The sequence below is a fragment of the Catharus ustulatus genome, chromosome 17, assembly GCF_009819885.2.
Source record: "Catharus ustulatus isolate bCatUst1 chromosome 17, bCatUst1.pri.v2, whole genome shotgun sequence".
In the NCBI taxonomy this organism is placed as follows: domain Eukaryota; kingdom Metazoa; phylum Chordata; class Aves; order Passeriformes; family Turdidae; genus Catharus; species Catharus ustulatus.
The window spans coordinates 141,147-163,852 of record NC_046237.1 but is presented as its reverse complement, the minus strand read 5'-3'; the positions used below and the strand labels follow the sequence as shown (position 1 = coordinate 163,852).

Genomic DNA, 22,706 nt, shown 5'->3' with positions numbered 1-22,706 from the left:
CACGGGGTTTGCTGGCTTGGCCCCGCTCAGGGAGGCCACCAGGGAGTGGCCCCGGCCCTGCTCTCCACTGCCACCGGGAAGCAGGGGAGGGGCGTGCCCAGCCAGTGCCGCCGGGAGGAGGGAGAGGGGCGTGCCCAGCCAGTGCCGCCGGGAGGAGGGAGAGGGGCGTGCCCGGCCGCTGCCGCCGCCGCGCCCCCTGGGGCCGGGCAGCGCTGCTGCTGCGCCGCCACTGCCCCGCCTTGGGCAGGGCTGGGCGAGCTCCACATCGACTTGGGGCTGCTGCTGGCTTGGACTTCCGGATTGGGAAATTTCCAAAACTTGTAATCATGAAATTACTGTAGTTTTTATTTTCTGGTGAGAAAAGTCTCACTTACAGTTAGCAGATCAGGATTCTAAAACATTGAACCGCAACATGCCAGTTTTTTACTCTTGATTTCTGCTATTTCCTATCCCTTTCTTATATGCAGTGAGAAAATGAATTGTCTAGTTTTGATCTATTTTACACAACATAAACTAAACTTATTAAGTTCAAGTCAATTAAAATTAAATATTTGAGCATATGTCAGCTTCCCAGAAAATTGTATTGTGTAATCCTTCACTTTACTATTCTGACAAGCTGAAGAAATGTTTCCACTAGAGGAATCAATCAGAAGAAATGAGTCATGATCTGTGGGGAGATCGCGGTGGGAAGCAGAAATACTGTCCTCTATAAGTTAATATACCTTTGAGTGAACTCCTGCTACCTCTGGAAAGGTTATAACCTAGAACAGACCCTGATACTGCAAAACTGTATTCAGATTTTGTTGCATTCACCTTCTGTGCTTGGCTGACACAGAAGGGAAGATCATCAACTGCTAAAGTGGCTTCCTTTGAACCTTTGATCCCAGATTCTGTTCCTGTTTTACAGTAGCCTTAGTAAGAGTGTCTGATTCCTCTTGGTTAAATGTATCTCCAGTGTTACACTGTGTTCTGAAGGAAATAGTCCAAGTTTACTTTTTCTATTATCTGTCATTAAAGAAAAAAACGTTCAGCTTGTTCTGTGTTATCTTCTTTCTTGTCATTGTGTAGAAACCACTAACAGAGAAGTTACTGTACTTCAAGTGGAAACCTCTGCAGAAGATGTCAACTGTTCTTTGTGGTGCTTTAAATGGAGTTCCAAGGTGAAATTATTTACTGCAGATAGGAACTTGTTTTATTTCTAGAGTAGGATTTAATCATGATATTACAGTAATCCTGTTCATTGTGCATAAACTGCAGAAAATGCAAGGCTGAGCTTAAAATCACTTCCAGTACGGTGCAGTTTGCTGCAAATTTGTCTGATCTTTCAGACCTCTACTTGAGTACCTTGATTTGTCTTTCCTTCTTTAGAAACACTTGAGTGACAATTTCAAAGTAGTTTCTTTAAATGACAGAAAAGAGAGCGAGCGTGCTGCAGTAGCCACTTTCCTAGCTGTGTTCATGTTTACATAGTTGGGGGGCACAGTATTATCCATTTCTACTTTGCTAAATAGGCCAAGGATGTTTCCTGTGTGTTTCAAGACTTTATTTTGGGGTGGGTTTCTAAGCAGTATTATCAAGCATGTACTGAAGGTGGTGAAAGCATGTTTTGAACAATGGAGTGTCTCAGCTGGTATCAGCAGAAATTGAAAATAACATGGCGTGTATTCTTTTGGTCTACTTTAAAAATACCTATTTAAGAATCTCAAAAGCAAGTACTGGGCTACTGCAGATAGGTAACACCCTGGCCTAATCCAGTATTCTTATTCTCATACCATGGCAATTAGAGCGACCTGTCAAGCTCAGTGTTTTATCTCTTGTTGCAGCTGATAATAGGCACTTTAGCATGTAACAAGAATACAGATGTAAGGAGGTGTGACACTGAGAAGTCCCCATGGCTCAGCAAGTTCTATAGGTTGTACTGGGTTTACATGTCATAGTTAGTAACCCCTGATGGAATTTCCTTGCCTGTTAATGTATGTTTTCACTAAATTGAACCTGTACTACTGTTTTAACCATTCTTGACAATTTATGTTTGGATTGCACTTTTCACAAAGATTCTTGAAGCTTTCTTTTGGGTGGTGGTTTGCAGTTTTGAGCTCTTTGGATCAGTAAGGTGATATGAAAAGAAGGGAAATAACTTGATGTGTGTAACTATGATTAGAATAAGATCGTTTAGGAAAAAAAGACAGCTGAAAAAGAGAGGAAATTGTTGGAAATGTTCTCTTTCAACCTGCCATTTTTCTAGTGAAAGAAAACATTTAATGATTCCCTGTGACTTTTGTTTTAAATAAACAGTAAGACTTGTTAATTTAAAACTATTTTCTAAGTCCCATGTAAACTTTATTCAGTAGTAACAGCATTTAGAATTACTTATCTGATGACCTGTGAATGTGTTTATATATTGTGTTAAGTTGGAATATGGATTCCTTTGACTCTTAGTAGGCATAGAACTGAGGCACTTAATAAACTAATTTCCCAGGCAGCCTTTTATGGGTTGATTTACTGCTATATTGTAAAAAGGTATCTCAGGAGTGTAATAACATTTAACTGGCTATAAATTTTAGATGTTACTGAACATTCACATCATCTGTTGGAGGATGGGGGGAAAACAAATTCCAAACAATGACACTAAAGCATATGGTGTGGAAACCGTATTGTATTGGGGGATGATTTGCTTGGTGGTTCTTCTGATATCTAAATGCTATTATGTTTTACGTCATCTATTCTAGAACCACTATGCTGCAGAAATTGTATGTTCCTGTGATTATGAAGCTAGACTGGATAGCACTATGGAATGGAGTTTTGCTAAAGACTGATTCTTTAATTTTTAAAATTTTTTAAAAAATTTTTCAATTCTGATCTTGATGCAAGTTTTGAGAAGAGACCCCATGAGCCACATTTCTGTAACTCTTCATGAAGTAAAGAAAAGCGTTAGGTTTATAAGTTACTAATGCAGGTGCTATATGTCTGAATTTTCGGAAAGCTGCACACTTGTAATAAAAATTTTACTGCAGGGAATTAAAGGTCTTGAACTTCTTGCTTAAATATATTTTTAAAAAATTCTATCTAATCCTGTTTCAAGGCCTTAAGATCACTCTACTTTAAAGAAAGTGAATCAGCCCCACTGATTTGAAATACACTATACAGGATTCTTGATAATTCATGTGGTCTTTCAGAACTCTCCTCTTTAGTGCAGACTGATGCAAATCTGTTGGGTACAAACAGGTTCTAAATGTTTATTTAATATTGCCAATTCTTGCAGGGTTTGGGGTATTGGGCTTCTGACGTTAGAGCTGCTGAGGTGTGTTGTTTGTAAGAGACATATTGAGACAAAATACTTATATGTGTTATTTAGGTGCTGACCAAACTTATTAAAACCTAGTGTTTTGGGTTTTTTCTTAATCCACATGACTTTTTTTTTTTAGACTTGTATATTGACTGCTTTCTTGCCGACCCTGTTTTGGAGGAAGAGCTTTCTTACATATTTTTCAGTGTATAAAAAAAAAGTCAAAACTCCAGACTACCTATGATGTTAAATATTCAGTATTTGTGCATGTATTTGAAATCTTAGGTTCAGAACCCTGTAAGTTGTATGCATGTGCATGTAGACACTGTGTTTTGTTTCATCAAAATAATGTGACATCGGTTAAAAGTGGTATGAGTCATGACAGACATGGTACCCTGGTATCTAAGATACGTCAGCATGCTGATAAGTTACTTGCTTTCCTGCTGTGAGAACTGGTTGCTGTATTTGATTCTTTAGCTGAATACAAACTAAATTAAATCTGCAGTGACCTATATTGTGCTGTAGCTAATGACCCAGTTAACCTCTGGTTAATTTTCTGTCTCTTGGTATCCTGGGAACAGGGGCATGTTTATTTCAGTAACCACAAACCTTTAGAAATGTGCCACTGGCATTTATCATTCCCGAGCTCTGTGTTTTAACAGAAATTAGCTAATGGGCCATGGGGGTCTGCAGAAGTTGTAGAATGCCAATGAGGAGCTTTCTTTCACTCTTCTTCTGCCCTGATTTGCATGACTAAGCTTTTAGCTTTTCTTGATTTTGTTTTTGTTTCTTGCGTATTGATCTGTCTCCTGTGGAGGAAACAAATTATTTGCTGAAAGTGCAGGAGGACATTACTGCTGGCAGCTACCCAGGAGCTCCCTTCTTTTTCATGCTTTAAATTAAGCTAGAATCAGTACAGATGTTGGTAGGGAAGTTTGCAACTGATGCAATTCTATAATTGAATGGCTGTGTTATGCAAATAAATCTGAATATAACCATAAAATAGTCATGAAGATCTTGTCTAAGGGTAGATCTGAATACCACTTTTCTCATGCAAATGGGATTCTCTGGCACCTGGGTGGGCTCATCCATGAAGTTTATATTCATTTAAGGAAGTGAAGTTATACAACAGTTGGCTGAACAATGCAGAATGATTATTTGTAGTAGCAGTTCATACTGTCTGTGTCACAGATCTATTAAGTAATGCATAATCCAAAACAACCTGAGCATTTTCTGACAATTGGAACATCGAGTGCTTACAGGGTGAGTCTAGAGCCAATCCTTTCTGTGCTTTCTGTTCCCTGAAGATTTTACCATAAATTTCCTTTGGAGATAAGATCCTTACTTATTTTTTGTTTTGCCTGTGGCAGCAACAAGAACAACTAGAAACAGCTTCTTGAATGCTCTGCAAAAAGCAGACAGAAACACTTCTACTGCAGTCGTGAGTCCTTTGTTGTCCATGTGGAGAGATAGGTTTGGCAGGGAAGTGTGGAATTTTGGGCTGTTACAGGACATTTGTTCAGACAGTTTTTTATTTTGGGACTTTTTATGACCTGAAAATCACTTCTTGATGATCATACGTTACAAATAAGCAATATCTAGAGGGACAGGAGAAATTTCCATTTACAGATTCTTGGGAACTTGGTCTGTTTAGTCAGGTGGCTTAGAGCACCACACCAAATAGAGTGTCTGCTTGGTGTATTCCATGGGTATGTTCTGCAATTTTGCTCAAAATCATATACCTGCATCAAGTGGGGAGAATTCGTATACCCTTTTATCTGTCCTCATCTCCTTGTTACATGTAAAACATGTTGAACATATTAAAAACGTTTCTGAGACAGGACCGTACAAGTGGTGTCGCTTGCTGTGAAACCACTGCCATCCAAATGGGACTTTGCATGTATTCTACGTGGTGGTTAAACTGATTTTTTCCTGTTTTTAAGAGCGTGTACGTAAAAGATCCATCACATTGAATCCTACTGGGCACTGTAGTCCTTCTCCATGTTGTAAAGGTGAGAAAAAAAGAGTGACTCTGTAGAAATAATACTGAAGTTGTAGTTAGCCATGTTGTTACAATGTGGCTTTGTGCCTAAACCTAAATGATGAAAATATGTCCTGTATTTTCCTGGGATGTTTTTTTCTCCTTATGGCTGCAGAACGCATAGAATATCAGCCTCTGTCTTGTTTTGGTTTTCTTGAAAATTAAGTTAAAACAAAAGGAATTCAACGTTGTGGGATACTAAATCCATCTCTTTACTGGCTGGAGCATCTTGAAAAGGAGAACTTTTTCTGTCAGTCATCTGAGAGTACAGGGAGTTCTATGTATGAAGGCAGTTAAAGTGCCCCACAGCTTAGTCCTTGGTCTTTTCTTTTTATGAGCTTATTCTGTCAGAGTCTGTTAGTTTTGGTATTGTTAGCTGCTTAACAGGATTTTAGACTTGGTGGTGGTCTCCATGGGTCCTTTCCCTATTTCAACTCTGAGTATTCTTACTGCTAGAGGAAAAAACCAACTGTGACTGAGAAGATTGGAATTACACACAGTGTAATTCCCTTATTCATAAGTTTATAAGGGAATTGCTTCTCTTGGTTAGTGGTTGAAAAGAACTAGATTGCAAACTTTTGAAAGAGTTAAGAGTATGCTTTTTGTATATTTCAAATAGCAAGGTCAGTGATGTCTCTTGTGATTAAAAAGAAATCAAGAGAAATTATTCCTGTATAGATGTATCTGATGTTTCTATTATTTTGTATGAATTTGCAATTGCTACTACTAAGTCTTTTTTCAGAAGAACTTTTTCAAATCAAAGGCTGAACCTGAATTCCTTCAAGACCAGGTAAGAAAAATATACTGAGTTTATTATACTGGGTAATGTTCTCATGTGTGTTAGATTGTGGGTTTTTCATGCTTTTGGGTTTTTTTAATACTGTTACCTATTCCCTTCATGTGTAGTAACAGATGTTTTTGTTCTGTGCTTATTGCTGGGTAGATCGCTTTGAATTTTAATACAGTAATTTCACGATTATAAGCTGCACCCTTTTGACTAAAATTTTGGTCCAACCCGGAAATGCAGCTTATAATCCGGAGCGGCCAATGTATGGGCAATGTTCAGAAATTTGCCAACCCAGAAATGCGAGCCCTCAGCAGAGCTGAGCCAGAGCCCGCCCGGCCCTAGCGGCGGGGCAGCGGCCGAGGGCGATCCCCTGCTTCCCAGCAGCCGAGCATGCCGCTCCCCAGCTTCCAGGCAACAGCAGCTGGGGGCGTCGCTCCCCAATGGCAGCAGCGAGCGGGGCCAGGGCCGCTCCTTGGTGGCCGCCCCGAGTGGGGCCGAACCAGTAAACCCCGCGATCCTACGATTCTGTTACTAATTGGCAACTTTGTGAAAGTTGCATGCGGATCCTCGCTGCGAACGAAAGTGCGGCTAATAATCCAGTACGGTTTATATATGGACAAAGACTTAAATGTTGCTGACAAAATCAATATGCAGGACATGTGCTTAAAAGATGAGTACAGTTGGAATTTGAAGTTCAGTTTTTATTGAGGCTGTTCCTACACTCTGTACACGTTGAGGCAATTAATGGCAATTTTGCAATCCTTCAAAAAAATTAATTATCCCTGCTAATTCCCAACTCCTGTGCTTTCTTAACCCTATTTTCTGATAGCCCAGCAAGTCTGGAGGGTTGGTGTTTGTTTATACAGAATATATCATTACTTTGATGGGAGGATGTGAATATTTAAAAATTCAGCAGCTGTTTCAGGTCACTTACAGCTTAAGCAGCTCTTCCGTTTTGAATGATTTATTTAGTTGGGCTCTCATTGAGACTTTAGCAGCTTGCAGAGACTGTAATTATGTGAAGAAAAGATGCCAGTTTGTCAGCTTGGGGGAAGGGGAGTTTTGTATTTAGAAAGAAAAAAAAACATTAATTCGTTTTGTGGTCTGACATGTTGGCTATCCTCAGAGTTCTGAGAGAGAAGTGGCTATCAGCCCTGCTGTTACTAGAGACTGAAAGGTGGAGGAGGGGGTTAGTGTGTGAGGTGTGAGGTTAAAAGAATGTAACAAAGATTGGAATAAGATATTTCTTCTCTCGCGTCCTTCAGAAGATGTATCTCTGCACATTTTATGCCTTAGAGGGAAAACTAGAGGGAATCATCAGAACAATAAGCAGATATGAATATGAAGCTGAGCTTTCCCCCAGCTTGAGAAAAAGATACACTACATGATGCTAAAAAGAAATAACTGCAATGCTAAATATGAGTGTAAAGTATATAGCTCTTAACTGACTCATCTGCTGTGACAGTTCACAACAGTAGGAAGTTTGTCAGATGTATGACACAGAAAAATAATTCAAGTGAGTTTGACAGTAATGCTGAAGTCATTAGATGAAAACTTCATCTGCAGGTGTAAATCGATAATTTCTAGAAATCAAGAAGGATGGATGTTATCTGTGTAAGTTGGGATGCTTTGGCTGAGCATGTATTAGCAGGATGATAAAGGATTTCACCTTTTTCTGTTTACTTGTGTCTGTTTATTTATGGAGTGTTTTAGACGAGTTCTGAGGATAACATGAAAGAATAGAGTTCATTACAGACAACTTAAAAATGTGTACTGTTTCAAAAATTCTTCCGTGGGTGCTTGGAATATGCACTGTTAGCCACAGCAAGTTTTGCTTTTCAGTTTATCTTTCATTTAGTCATCTTGTCTATTAAGAAGCAATACTGTGTGTAAAGAGAAAGTTAAAGATGACTGGGACAAATTGCACTGTCTGTGACACTTGCAGAGGTAAGTTTATTTGATTGTTTAACCAGGTGCACCTTTGTTGTGCAAGAATTATGGATATGGATTGTGCTTGAGGGCAGTTGTTTTAATGGTTTTTGCCCCCTATGAGATATAGTACTTATATCAATAGCAGAAATAGTGAATTATGTCCAGAATCTTTTGTCTCATTCAGTACAACACTGAACCCAGGGAGGGGTGAATAGTCTTAAAGTAATCTGCAACAGTGTTCCAGTGAACTCCAGGTAAAAGTAAGTTAAATTCAGAGTATATATTTGTCTACTGAGATAGCAAGCAAGTTAGCTACTCACATCGTTTTTCATGGATTTCTGGCCTTGTTGTTGAATCATTCATCTGACCTTTCATTCTCCGTGAAAGGGCAAATATTATTTGGTCCAAAAATGACATTTGTAATACATCTTTAATGGGTTTTAATGCACTTGAGAAAGTATTCTAGTACAGTGTGAGGTTCTACTGGGTAAATGGATTGGATTGTACTGTGCCTAGTTAACACGCAGGTTGCAGGCTCTGCTAATGATTCTGTGTCATTTGGATAGAGATTAATGGGACCAATGTGCTTGAGAAAAGTTATTAGGGAGACTAGGGTGCGATGTTCTAGGCCAGAAAGATGCTTGGCTCTGGAAGGGAAGCAGGAACAACTGGCACAAGGAGCTTTATGGTTTTGATGAAGTGGATTGAAAATAAGAAGAGATGAAAGTCAAAACAGAGGGACTGAACTTTACAGGGCTGTGGAAAAATGTAAGCTGTACTAAGCAAAGCACTGGAATATGATTTGTGAAGCATACCTAATACTGGCAAGGGGATGAACTGAATAGTAATCTAATATGGAATACCTTTCATGGTTATACCCTTCATTTTGGGCTGTCTGTTGAGCTCAATAGAGGTTAGTGACAGTTTTTCTTTCTGCTTTATTTTTTGTGCTTTGCTAACATGTTTTAACAAAAAGCTAAGTTGATCTTGTACACTGTCTCAGGCTTTAAGCCTGAGTGCTCATGCTACTTTCTAATACTACCTCAGATGTGATGTTCATGTATTTCTGAGAATATCTATGTAAAAGTATAGGTCTCATTGAAGAAGTGTGTAACCTCTATATTTGCTGATATTAGGTGGATTTTTCTCTTTAAGGAAATCTGAATATCTGAGTATCTTCATAAAGCACTGTGAAGCTATAATTAATTGTCAAAACCCTACTGGGGAACTCCACACTGCTCCAGAACATAAAAATAACCTGTAATATCATGGCTTGTTGCTTTGAACAGTAACTGATGTCAGTTATAGGTGATGTCTATAAACTTGAAGTTGTGTTGTTTGTCAGCTAAGGATCTTGAGAGGGGGATCTTTTTACTCAGCTACAGTAGTATAGATTCCATCTGTAGTGCAAAAATTGTCTAGGGACATAAATTACAGCAATTAAAATTAGCTAGAGGAGAGAGAATGATGCATTATTAATTGACATAATCATTAAAGTGCTGAAAAGAACCTGAACGAAATACAGTCTCCATACTCAAGCACTAAAAGTGACAGGCAGTGTGCAGAGACCAGTGATTGTATTCAATGCCTAAGGCCATTAAGACACAGGCAATTATGTGGAATTTTATGACTGTGGATTAAGATCACGCCAACATACTAACAATATATTAAAATGTAATTTTTTTCCTACTCTGAAGACTAGAATAGTAGTGCAATTAATTTCTACCTAAAGAATGTGCAGCACTTTATTTTAAAGAAGTTGGAAACAGCAAGGAATTGTAAGGAAATCCCATCTGTAATTTGGTGAATTTAGGCAGAAAATTAACATTTTTCAGCATTAAATGTAATCTGAGCTCTTATTAAGAATAAATCCTGGTACACTGAAGAATGAAGATTTAATTAAGAGTGTCTTTATACCTCAGAAACAAAGTCTTGCCTGTGTCATGCTGAGAAATACACCAGTGTGTGAGTAAGAGACTCATGGTAATGTTGCTGTATATTAGCTACTTAATTTTTCATAGAACTTCTTGTCAGTGAGTTTCAGTGATTCACCTGTCTCAACTAATTTGCTTTATTGGAAATAATGCTTGTTTTGTAAAATAGCTCACTTGTAGTGCTATAGATGGGGGGAAAAAGGGAGGAAGGATCTGTTTTTCATGAGAGAACAGTTTTAATCATTGATTTGCAAACCAAAGAAGGCTACAAATACTGGAGGTGTAAGGACAGTAGTTCACTTGTTTTGACAACTAGTGGGACAATGTATGTCTGCTGCATGGGGAGTTAAAACTACAAACATCTCAAGTTTTCCTCATCTAAGGGAACCTTTGGAATTTTTGGCTTTTAAAAACTTGCCTATGGTTTCCTGTTCTACTTGCTAAGAATTCCGATTTCTAATTTTTCTCACTGTCTACTCTGAAGTTTAAACACTGAATGTGATTAGCTTTGCTGAACAGATGTCGAAGTGAATGGCCTCTGTTGATTCAGAGAATCGGAGTAGTGTCAGAGTTCAGTTACTGTGCTTTCAGGAAAGCCTCCTGTTGCCAGAATGAGCTTTCTTTTTTCTATTTCCAATTTCTATGCCAGAGTCTGTGTCAGAATGCAACTGGACTCGACAAACACATGTATGTATAGCCACTGAAAGAGCAATACAAGTGTACAGCTACATCTTCTCAAAGCCACCCATGCATTACTTGCTCCGCTGGCAAGTTAAGTGGGGGGGGTTTCCTGTTTACCTATATTAAACAGGTGTCTTTTTGCCTGGGTGAGTATTTTTGACCAGCTAGTGTTCTTCTAGATGCCAAGAAGGAGCTATGCCGTGACTCATGTCCGTTTAGCTGTTGAGAGAGGTTGTTAAAATCTATCATGTAACCTCAGAGACAGCGAGAGCAAGGCTACCTTACTTCTGTGTTCGATTAGTAAAAGATTTTGCTTGTTCCAAGTTGAATGATTCAGCACTATCACTCTGAAATGGCTTTATTATACCCAGCACTTTATTATTTTAGCTTTAGATACTTTGGTGTTACATCCTTAAAACTGCATTGGTTTGAATTAACTGTTTGGTAGTCAGAGGGTATCTTACAATGCAGTGTGCTTTATTATTAGTGGTGTTCTCTTGGGATGTTTCTGTGATTCAGTGCGTGATGCCAACCAGAAATTGTAGAATGCAAGGTCTCTGGGGTCTAAGTAACTAACAAACTTGCATTATTCCATTCCTATCTTCCATTAATTTTGCTGCTGCTCTTTTCAGACTGTTAGACTGTGTGACCAACTCATTGCCTGGAGCTGTAACCATGCGCTGCATCAATCATTGGAAGTGAACCAGAATGGTGAATATTCGTTTCAAGTCATATAGGCAAATAAGTTTGGCTCATATTTTCAAACACTGTTTGATGTCAAAAAAGGAAATATGTGCCCACAAACTCAGCTATGTTCTACCCTGCTCCTTTGGCTCATGTTTTACTGCAGTGTAACATAAAATAAAATCAGCTGCATGAAACCCGAGGAACCAAATGCTTCATTACCTAAACACCAACATTTTATACTAAATAGTAGTCCAAATTAAACTGGTTTTACTGGAATTTAGTGCTGCCAATTGGTGTAAGCACTGAGCGTTTTTCTTTAATTTACTCAAATTATAAGAGGGAGATAATTGCATTGTTTTTACAGTGTAATTATATTCCACAGCATCTGACTTTGGCACTACTTTTCCACATAGTATCAGAAAAGTAATAGTTGTCTCCTTGTGAGGCTGATTTTTTTTATTAGTGGGGATCTGAAAATCGTGCATAACATGAATTGGTAGGATTATTTAGATGAAGACACTTCTATATTAAAAATTAATTAGATAAAGGTTATTATAAATGCGCTATAATGATTAGTGAGAAACATTTGTGTTATTGATATTCTTTTTTAACTGGGGTGGGGGCAGAATAAGGAAAAGTTAATAGATAAATTTGTCTTCTATCAGTCAGTATTTGGTGAGCAGTAACCTTTTCATCAGGTTGCTTGTAACTGGGGAGCCAGCTACTTTCCTGCCATTTCCTTAAAGATCCTGCATTGGAGTCAGTCACAGCAACTCTAAGCTAGTCTGAGTATCCAGACAAAGTAAAAGACCTGATGAAATGACTGGATTGAAGTGAGGTTGAAAGGTGATGCTAAACTTTTGTGATGCCTGTCAGAAGGGTTGAATATTGCAGATATGAAGCACTGTGTTTCTGAGTAAATAGGAGGCCCTACTGCTCAGAATTGCTGTAAATAATGATAATACTGAGAAAGGAAGAGATATCAGCTAAGGTCTCTGTACTATAAAAAGATAGGTTTCATTTAATGTTATTTGAAACCACAATTCAGTAATAACTGGTATAGGGTACCATCTTAGAGTTCTCTTGACAGCAGACCACAGGAAATAGAGCACACGTTCTTGTTACAGAAGAAACAGGGATTATCTCCTGCAATTGCATTGCTTGCTGTCCCTTATCTTCTAAGAACTTCAGAATGTGTTACTGTCTCTTTGAGCTTTTTCTGACAGTTTGACATTGTTCAGTTTTGAGAAAACTTGTTTCCTAGGGATAGGGAAGAAAATTAGTTTCTTTTGTATGTGTGTTAAGAACTGTTCTCATATGGAGCAGAGACTTGATTGAGGTTGTTGTGGGACTGGTCTTTCTGATTTAATAGTGTTACTGAAGCACAAAAGCTAAAACCAGTGTTGGTTATATGATCCATGGTTTCATTTACATGCCTAGCAGCTTTCTGGGGAGGGAAAAAATAACCCAAGAAAACAACCCCATGTGTATTGTAACTTCATTTTCTCCTCTTTTTGCTTTTTGACCAGTTAGTTTTTACATATGCTGTGCTTAAGAATGAACCCAGCAAAGCAGAGTTTGGAAGGCCTTTCCACCAACAGTTCTTCTGATCTGCCAAGACACTGAACACCCCCAGAAATACAGTCCTTGTATTTTGTTATTGCATTCTCTATGCTGAAGCATTTATGAAAATATTTTTAATTGTACAATTAAAGTGAGTGGGCTGTACATGAATTACAGTGTATGAACAATAGCATTTCCTAAATTTTAATGTTTTTCCTGTCACTTTGTATTTTTGCTTTCCTTTTTGTTACAAGAGCTTGCAAATCATACTGATGTTTGAGTAACTCTGTAATTTTATTTTCTTGTGTTGTAGCAGATTGTGAGCATCTAGAATTCAGAGAACTTGTAGGTAGAACAGGACAAGGCTTTGAAAATTTGCTAGTAATTTGTGTACAGTCTTGAAATACTCAATTTAAAATTTCTTCCAAAGGACCCTTTCTTCTTGACAGTAACTTTTGCCGGACGAATGAAAATCTGGCCGGGGGGTAACCCATGCTGTTTGCACATATGTAGGCTTATGTGTACTGTGTTTAAAGATGCTTCATTATTTATTTTCCTTTCTTGAGCTTCTTGTGGCATCTATCACATCCCAAGAGGTCAACTTCACTTTCATAAACAGTTTATTAATAATCTTCTTTCAGTTAGCATAACCAGGGAACAGCATCTCCCCTGCAGTTGTGCCACCTTTCATATCAGAACTACTTTACCTGCACTCTTTGTGCCAGATTAAAGTCATGCTATGGATGATACATCTTGTATATTCCCATTTAACTTGCAGAATAAGTGATACTGCAACGTTTGTAGTGGCCTTTGACAAAATATATGATTTTAAGCACGAGCAGGAGAACCTAGCGAGGTCCCTGGCATGTGACCTAAACTACTACTGTGTAGTAGCCATAGTGTAAAAAATTACTGACAACTAAGTGCTGTAGATGCATGATACATGAGTTTTACTGGTCCATGTAGTTTGGTCCTGAGAATATCATTTAGCAGTGTGTTGCACATTTTAATGATGTGATATTCAGAAAAAACAAACACGTTAATGGAACATATTGCTTGATAAATTAATTTTATTTCCTCTGGTTCTCATATTCTACACTGAGGTTAGTGGAATTGAGGTGGCATAACTTAGAACAAACAGGACAAAACTTGACGTCAAGAAAAAAACAATGCTGAGAATTCCAAGAAAGAGCAATAGGAACTTGAGCTTTTTTATTTGTAAGTCCAAAAATTCTCCCACTTTGAGTTTCTCATCTCTAACTGGGTTGTACAAGAACCTGACAGTTTTAACCATCTATTACACTTTTTTTTTTTTTTTTTTTTTTTTTTTGGGTAGGGGGAGCCTTTCTTCTAAAATGTTAAGCCAGCATGACTGCTGTTCATGCAGACTTGATAATGTGCTTATATCTATTGTTTATTGCATAATTTTCTAGATATTGTGGATGAAATTAAGGGTTTATATGTTCTTTTTAAAGGTACAAATGGAGTTTTCTGACTTACTTAAAACTACCATATTTTGGGTAAGCAGAGAAGGCAACTACCAAAATATTACACTGTGTATTGTTCTTGTTTAAGTTGCTAGTGGAGTGCTGAAGTGATGCTTCCTCTGAGAAAAAAAGTTTGATAAGCAATGAGAATCGACTTGAGACAAATCGCTTTAACTGACACTTCTGTAACAGAACATGGCTTTGCATTTTCCTTTTTGTGGGAATTTGTAGTGTTAACTTCCTTCTTAATCTTGACCTCCTCTTTCCTATCAATGTGTTTTGCAAGGCAAAGGCGTGCTTTGTACTTTGTGATCTCAAGATCGCAGCTACTGTTTTTATTTATTACATTTTGCTTTCTTCATTGACTGTTAATTTCATTTTATCATAACTTGGCATGTTGTTTAGTTGCTGTTTTCATGGGGTCTGCACCTCCCCTGCCTTCGTCACATCACTTTTTGATTAAGCATCTGCAAAGCCCTTTACCCAGCTTCTAAAGGGTAAAAGTCAAAAATCAATGTGCCAGTCCTCCCAAAAGGAGCACCAGCACTGCAGTAGCAGTGAGAGGTAAACGAATGATTAAACATGATTAATAACAGTATAATGGAAGATGCAAAGTAGGGAGAAGTGCTCACTTTAGCCTAAACTCAGAGATTTATTGCTGAGTACTACAAATAATGGAATCATCAATCTTCCAAGGACTAAAAAAGGCATCTGCTGCAGCCATTTTAAAATGCAGTGAAAAAAATTTTGCCTCTTCATCATTGTCTCTTGTGGCCCAGTTTTTCTGTGTATAAAATACATGCTGCATAAAAAAATAGGTATGTAAACTTCATAGTTAAAATTGTTTACTTCTTGTACAGTTTAAAGTTGTCAAGATTGTTGGCAAAGAAAAAAATAGCCAGTATTGTTGATTACTATGAATGTTTGTACAAAGATACAAATGTTCATATGGTTTTGTGAGATGGTAATTGCACTTATTCAAACAGGGGATAAAGGAATGTTGCTGAAGGAGTGAAAAAAGAAACTTACCAAGGACATAAGGCAAAGAAGACAATTTAAAAGCTAGAGCTCCTATGGGATAATGGAAAAAAAATTAATGATATATGCTCAACAATGCCTAGTGTTTGTTTATTGAAAACAGAGAGGGCTAGCTAGAGGCAGGACCAGTTTCCTTACCTTGCTCACCAAACATGAAAGTGTACAGAAATGGAGAGGAGTCAGTATTACATAACTGGAAAAATTTTGTTTGCTGTTTGAAGCTGAGAGTTAAGTTGTCCATGCCAGAGATTAAACTAGAATTATATTGTTGCAAACTCGTAGTTGTAACTAAATTCATACAGTGTACTATACTTAATCTTTATTTTCACGTGGAAAAGAATAATGCTTAGCATTTGGATCAAGCAAACTAGGTGATTTATTTTTTCCCCCTTCTTCTTTGTTTTTCCTGGCAGTGTTCCCCTTTTGCACTTTTTGTAGTACCTCAAAATGTATAAACCATTTTCCCCCATAACGTGACTGAACATTCATTGAAAGTGCAACTTGAGTTTAAAAGACAAGTGTCAAACAGTTGCCCATAAAATCACACTGAGCTGGAGTCTGTCATATAAGACACATCATGTGAGGAATCAAGGACTGGAGCATGTTGTGCTGTTTATGCCTTCCTGATAGTGTTTTGATTTGTTGAAGTAGTATTTACACATTTTATGCAACTGAAATGCAGTTGTTGAAAAGTCGTTGAAAGTAGTAGAAAAACCAACTCTATGAGCTCTGACCAGTGTAATTACTATAACTATGGACGAATTACTGTAATAATTTATACTGAGGAAAAGCAAGGGAGATCAAGCTCGTTGGCTTCATATTTAGGTCTTTAAAGAGGGCTTAAAGCATATGTGTACACATTAAGAAACATGATAGCACCGAGGAGAAATCTAAATGACTAATGATGTGAGGGGTTTACATATGACGAGTTACTATAAAGCTAAAGATTAGCAAGTCTGAAGAGGAGTTAGAAGGCATTGACTAAGTATGTAGAAGTGTGAAAACCAACCCTCTTTTTCTGTTTCATGTGACATGAGGACAATATTCAAGCTCTGAAAGTACAATATATTTGGCAACAATGAAAAAGATATGTTTTGTACAGCATGTTGCTTAGCTTGTATTTTTGAGGGTTTTTAAAGTAACTTGGACTCCTGACTGTCTTCTTGTTTCCCAGAAGTTGCTTCTCTGTATCATTGACATGTTGTCCTTCTTCATGAGAGTTCCCGAGTGCTTCTTACACCCTTAAGTTTTAGCTGTTGTCTCAGGACTGATTAAAAGATAGTCCTGTGGACCCCCACTGTCTGCCAGGTGGATCAAAGTGGTTCCCCTTTACATGCAAGTTTCCATAGTTTAATTAATAGTGCAACGTGCATTGTTTCATACACATTTCTGTGCTATACTTCTTGAGAGGAAAGTGGACAGAGAACCTTCAGATTAAATTTTTGAAGGAATTGTTGTGGCTGGCAGTGTGGATGGATGTGTGATATTTAAACAAATGACTGCATGTCTGTTTTCTCCTAATTTAAATAGGCAAATCCTAGGATAATTGTAACCAAATTACTTTAAAAATAGGCAACATTTGTTATTTGAGGTGCAGTAAAATAAATTCAAGCTGTTCAATGGCATGCTGCAAGAGAAAAGTCTGAAGTTTATTTGGTGTAAAAGCTCTGGTGCGGCAGTAAAAGGGAATGATCTTGCTTTTTTCATTTTATCTTTTGAACTCGGACTGGTATGATGATCCATATATACCAATGGAATCCTTTTTCAGGTAGTGAATAAAATTACTTCCTTTACTAAAAAAGGAGATTCCTTAAAGGTTTCTTCATCATTACATGAGTCAGTTTTCAGACCTTCTTGTTTCACCAGTAATCTCACATTATTTTATTGCCTTAGACTTCAAATAAAAACCACAGTATTTTAAATACATCTGTATCCCTTGAGGTCTCTGGCAATAGGAAAACTAACTGAAATCACTGAACTCCTTTAAGTTTGGATGCATAATAGTTGTTACCCATCCTGTTTTGTAACCGTGCCAGAACAAGTTCTTTTGAAATGCATGAGATGGAAATGCCATTCTCTTGAAGAGGAAGCACCTTCCACTTTTCAGGCTTTTCTCAGAGACCAGGGTTTGTATTATCCTCTTAACGCACTTGCATAACTCCCATTAGCATTAATGGAAGTTACATGCACTCCCTGTGAGGTGAACAACTCTTTTGTTGAAATGAGTGATCTATTGTGACAGATTTTCCAGTGACGTTAAATTAAATTTAGTTTCCTATACTAATGTCACTAATCCTAGTCTTAGTATCTTTTGATGTTTGTAGTTTATATTAATGAAATGGTAGCTTTATATTAGGTATGTGTTTCTTAAAATGGAAAATCCCATTTACAATCCTCTAGAAATACAGGGAGATAGTCAATTTTCTTCTTCAATGTGAAATGTGGACCACTGTATAGCACACTTAATATTTTCTTTGGCTTGGTTGTTACTGCTTCCAGTCCTTTTAGAGGTAGTTCATAGAGGTTGCCTGTTGTAGGTAGCAAAGTGTGGCCTATGGTTAGGACAGAGGAATACTGGGTTCCTCGTTCTGTTCCTGGCCTGAAAGACTGTTTGAGTCTGGGTGACTCAGCTGCTGTTAAACACTAATTAATGTCTAAAATGTGCAGAATCAAAACATCCTGGCTCATGGGTATGTTTGTAAGTTGTTTCATTGTGAGTTGAAAGTTGCTAGCAAAATGTCATATGTTATCTCAGAAAGCAGTAAAAGAGTTTTATCTAAATGTTAGCGAAATGTAGTTCTGTTTTATGCATGTCATGTGGGTCTATGATTAGTGTAACTCCCTGTTAGGGAGTGGTTTATTTATCTCAGTACAGTTGTGCTGTTGCAGCCCCTGGTGTGAATACTGTAGTACTGACACGAAGTGTTTCACTTCTATTGCTCGTTCCTGTCCATACAGGAGCACACTTGGTAGCTTAGCAGTGACATCCTTGTGTTTGGAGGAAGTGTGTGCCATTTCACCGTACAGTATCATACAGTATCACCCCAAGACATTAATTTAGGAGCTGTCTGCATAGCCAAGGACAGAGCCAATAATGAAAAATTGTTCAAGACTGTTAGTCTTCTCCAGCAAAGTCCAGATGAGGTCATTGGGGCAATGCTTGTTTTAAAGCACAAGTCCTAATAAATCATAGGTTGAACAGATTAGATGTAATAAGAAGCATCAGGAAATTCTGAGATAACCTGTGCTGCATGTCTGATACTCATCAGCATGGGAATGCGAGAAGAAAATGTTTCCTTCTGTCCTGGTTTAGGGCAAATTTGGGAGGAAACCTCTGAATGGGGTCCCTTTAGGAAACAGATTCAAGAGTCCCTCCCCCAGCTGATTTGGGGAAATATTTCCTTGGAGAGAAGTGGAAGAAAACCTGTTAATTTAATAGGCAAAGCACTTCCCAGCATAAAAATGAACAATACTAAGCAGTAAAACCTCTTGCTGCTCTGAAGGAGATGACAAATTCAGAAGAGTCCCCTCTGTGGGTCGCAGCCCCGCTCACTCAGTCTGTTCTCAATCCCTCCAGCCTGGGAAATGTCACAGCCCAGGCCAGGCCTGGCGGGCTGCAGGTGTGAGCTCCCGGTGCTCTTCTGGGTTTTCAGTCCAGAGCAGGTTCAAACAATTCCAAGAAAAAGGAAAAAAACCCCACAATCTGGGGAGCTTCTTTCCCTCAGCTAGCCAGAAAAACTAACCAAAAGCAAAAGGAGGGCTCTCTCCTGCTGTCCACTGCAGACAATGCAGTCTCTGTGAAGAATGCAGGGGAGCAAGTGCAGTCTCTGATACCAAACACTGCACCTCTTCTCTCTCCCCTTCACTCTTGGAACCAGTCTTAAAGCTGTGGAAGTTAATATCCAACACAGACAGAACAGATGATTGGGATACAAGCATCATAAAGTCACCCCAAGACACATTTTTATGGGGTCTTTTTTGACACGTTCGTCTACTAGTGTCTTTGAAATATACTTGTGTAAGAGGTCTTTAAAGACTCCACTGAAAAATTTAGTGACTTAGATAGTTACCCAGACAAGTTCCAGGAGTAAAATGTAACTGGTTGCAAGTAGTGTAGACAGCACCTTCTATGAACACAGTCCCTATCCCGAAGAGCTTTGTTAAGCTTTTCTTAATTACTGATGAATATTGCACCCTTTCATTTCAACTGCACCAGTGGAACAGGGTCTGTGTTAGCATGACCTTTTAGAAGCCTTTAGGCTGTGCTTCGCAGGTGTCTCGGGGCAGGGTCTGGGGCACATGCAGGCCTTCAGCCCCTTTGGAGTCTGCCACCTCCGTCTTCCGCCCCACAGCAGTGGGGCTGGGAGGGCAGCTGCTGCCTGGGGCTGGCAGCACTCGGCAAACGCTAGCGCTAGGGGGACAAGAAGAGCACAGACTATGAGGGACAATTAAATTGCCCTTCCTCTGCCCGCCATGGACTATCCCCTTTGCTTATAAAGACTGTGTACCAGGCGGGAGCTCAGCGTCGGCCCCCTTTCTTTGGAGCGGGGCTGGCTCTGGGACCTTCCCGGCTTCGCCGTGCTCGCCGGACTGCGGGGCTGCGCTACCGTCCTCGCCGCGGTGCTGCCCCTGGACTTTGAACAAGCCCGGGGCTGGTGGAACAGGTTTCCTCTCTGCTCGCCGCAAGGCATTGCGTCAATCCCGGGAGGAGGATCCTCGAGGTAAATGAACTTTTTAAACGGGAAAAGAAGGGAGAGGAGGAAGAAGAGGCGGAGGCAGCACCCGCCGAGCGCTTCCTCTAAACGCTACTTCGGGAAACGGGATTCGGCTGCTGCCCGGCACCGCGGCCGGAGGATGCGCTTCCCCGCGCCGCCGGGCCCCGAGCTCCGCGGGCGGGCGGTGGGTGCGCCGGCCCCGGCCTGGCACGGCTGAGCGCAGCTCTGCGGTAAGTGGGGAGCGCTACAGGGGAGGTCCGGAGGCCCCGCCTCGCCTGGCGAGCTGGGGACGGCCGGGCGGCCGTGCCACTTGTGGGCTTGCTCGCCACAGAGCCGGGTTGCCAGCGTGGGGAAGCTGGGCGGCGGGTCTCAGGTAGCTGTTTAGGGACCGGCTGGGGCTGGAAGTTGAGTGAGGGGGCCGGCGACTGCAGGCGTTGTGGTCCTACCGGGCTCGGCCAGCCCTGCTGGAAGCTCCGCGGAGCTCCCCCACCCTGCTGCGGCCCTGCCGGCGCGGCCCGGCGGGTGGGGGCTGCGGAGCGGCGGGGGGGCCGCAGAGGGCCCGGCCCGGCCCGGCCCGGCCGCTGCAGGGCTGAGGGTGCGGGCTCAGGGAGCCGCGCCGCGTCGGGGCTGTGTGGAAAACAGTTCCCAAATGACCATTGATGTCATGGAGCTCAGCTTCACGTTTGGCACATCACCGGACGGATCCGGGCAGTGTGTGCATCTGAATGCCTGTGTGTGTTTGCAGCTGTATAAACACAGGGAGACTTTTTTTTTCTTCCCCTCTGTATAGAGCTACAAAAAAAAAGGTGTTTACTTGGTAGAATGTATTTGTGTAATGGTATCTGGTTTTGCCTACCTTTTCTATCTTAAGGCACTTGCATTCATTTCCTTACGGTATTTTCAGAAGTAAGTCTGTGGTTTTTACTGTACTTAATACAAGCTAGTATAATTACTTTTAAAGTCTAAGTTTGCATCTATTATATATATTTATGTGATAATAGGTAATAAGTAATTATGTGATAATACGTAAAATAGAAAATAATTCTTTGTTTCCTTCAAGTTGCTGGTTATTATATATGGTACAAAAAAACCTGTTTGTTATTGTGTATTTGGGGGATCCAAATAGCAATTTAACCTATCAGAGTACTAGTTAATTCTCTCGGTGTTGCTGGGAAACTCTAACAGTATTATCCAAACAGCGGACAGAAAGAAAGTAGATTGAGCTGCTTAAAACATTGCTTAAAATATTAAGTCCTAGGGAAGTTTATAAGTAATTTGCAATTCTGTTTTATTTAAAATAAAGTTACAAAATATGAATGAGATTTTGTAATGTGACCAAGCTTCTCTGTGATAAATACAGTAATTTCACGAATACAAGCCGCACCAATTTGACCAAAATTTTGGTGGAAACCCGGAAGTGCGGCTAATATTCCGGGGCGGCTAATCTATTAACAAAATTCTAAAAGCTGCCAACACGGAAGTGAGAGCCCGCGGCAGCCCCAAGCCAAGCTGGAGCCCGGCCGGCCCCGGCAGAGGTGGGAAAGCCTGGCAGAGGCGGGGCCAGCAGTGTCGGGGGCGGGCGGCAGAGCCTGGGCCAGCAGGGCGGGGGAGCCCGGGAGAACTGGGGCTAGCAGTGCAGGGGAGCATGGCAGAAGCAGGAAGGCCGGTGGGTGGGGCTGCCTGGCAGCGGGGGAAGCCCAGCATAATCGGGGCCAGCAGCGTGGGGGAGCCCGGCGGTGCGGGGGCCTGCAGTGCCGGCCAGGGCGAGGAAACGCGGCGGCGGTGCAGACGGGAGGGGGCGGCCGGCGAGCCTGGTGGCGGCGGCGGCAGCCCTGCCGGCGGGGCGAGCGAAAGCGCCGCCGCTCGCGAAAGCGCCGCCGCGAGCCGCGAACCGCGAGCCGCGAAAGCGCCGCCGCGAGCCGCGAACCGCGAGCCGCGAAAGCGCCGCCGCGAGCCGCGAACCGCGAGCCGCGAAAGCGCCGCCGCGAGCCGCGAAAGCGCCGCCGCGAGCCGCGAACCGCGAGCCGCGAAAGCGCCGCCGCGAACCGCGAGCCGCGAGCCGCGAACCGCGAACGCGCCGCCGCGAACCGCGAGCCGCGAGCCGCGAGCCGCGAGCCGCGAGCCGCGAAAGCGCCGCCGCGAACCGCGAGCCGCGAGCCGCGAGCCGCGAACCGCGAGCCGCGAACCGCGAGCCGCGAAAGCGCCGCCGCGAGCCGCGAACCGCGAACGCGCCGCCGCGAGCCGCGAGCCGCGAACCGCGAAAGCGCCGCCGCGAGCCGCGAGCCGCGAGCCGCGAGCCGCAAACCGCGAACCGCGAAAGCGCCGCCGCGAACCGCGAGCCGCGAGCCGCGAGCCGCGAACCGCGAGCCGCGAAAGCGCCGCCGCGAACCGCGAGCCGCGAAAGCGCCGCCGCGAACCGCGAGCCGCGAGCCGCGAAAGCGCCGCCGCGAGCCGCGAACCGCGAGCCGCGAAAGCGCCGCCGCGAACCGCGAGCCGCGAGCCGCGAACCGCGAACCGCGAGCCGCGAACCGCGAGCCGCGAAAGCGCCGCCGCGA

The 22,706-nt window shown here is 41.5% G+C and overlaps 1 protein-coding gene across 6 annotated transcripts in view; it reads left to right on the top strand.

Moving 5' to 3' along the window:
• Positions 1 to 22,706, top strand: part of SULF2 (sulfatase 2) — a 91,471-nt gene that overhangs the window by 8,244 nt on the left and 60,521 nt on the right. Inside the window, exon 1 of one of the 6 annotated variants that reach the window (XM_033074905.2) lies at positions 20,058 to 20,157. The exons of 3 other annotated variants lie outside the window; for them this stretch is intronic. The gene's annotated coding sequence lies outside the window, so the exon portion shown is untranslated. Of the gene's footprint in view, positions 1 to 20,057; positions 20,158 to 20,290; positions 20,382 to 20,448; positions 20,525 to 22,706 lie in introns of those variants that run through there. 2 more of the 6 variants (XM_033074903.2, XM_033074904.2) reach the window with 2 other exon arrangements.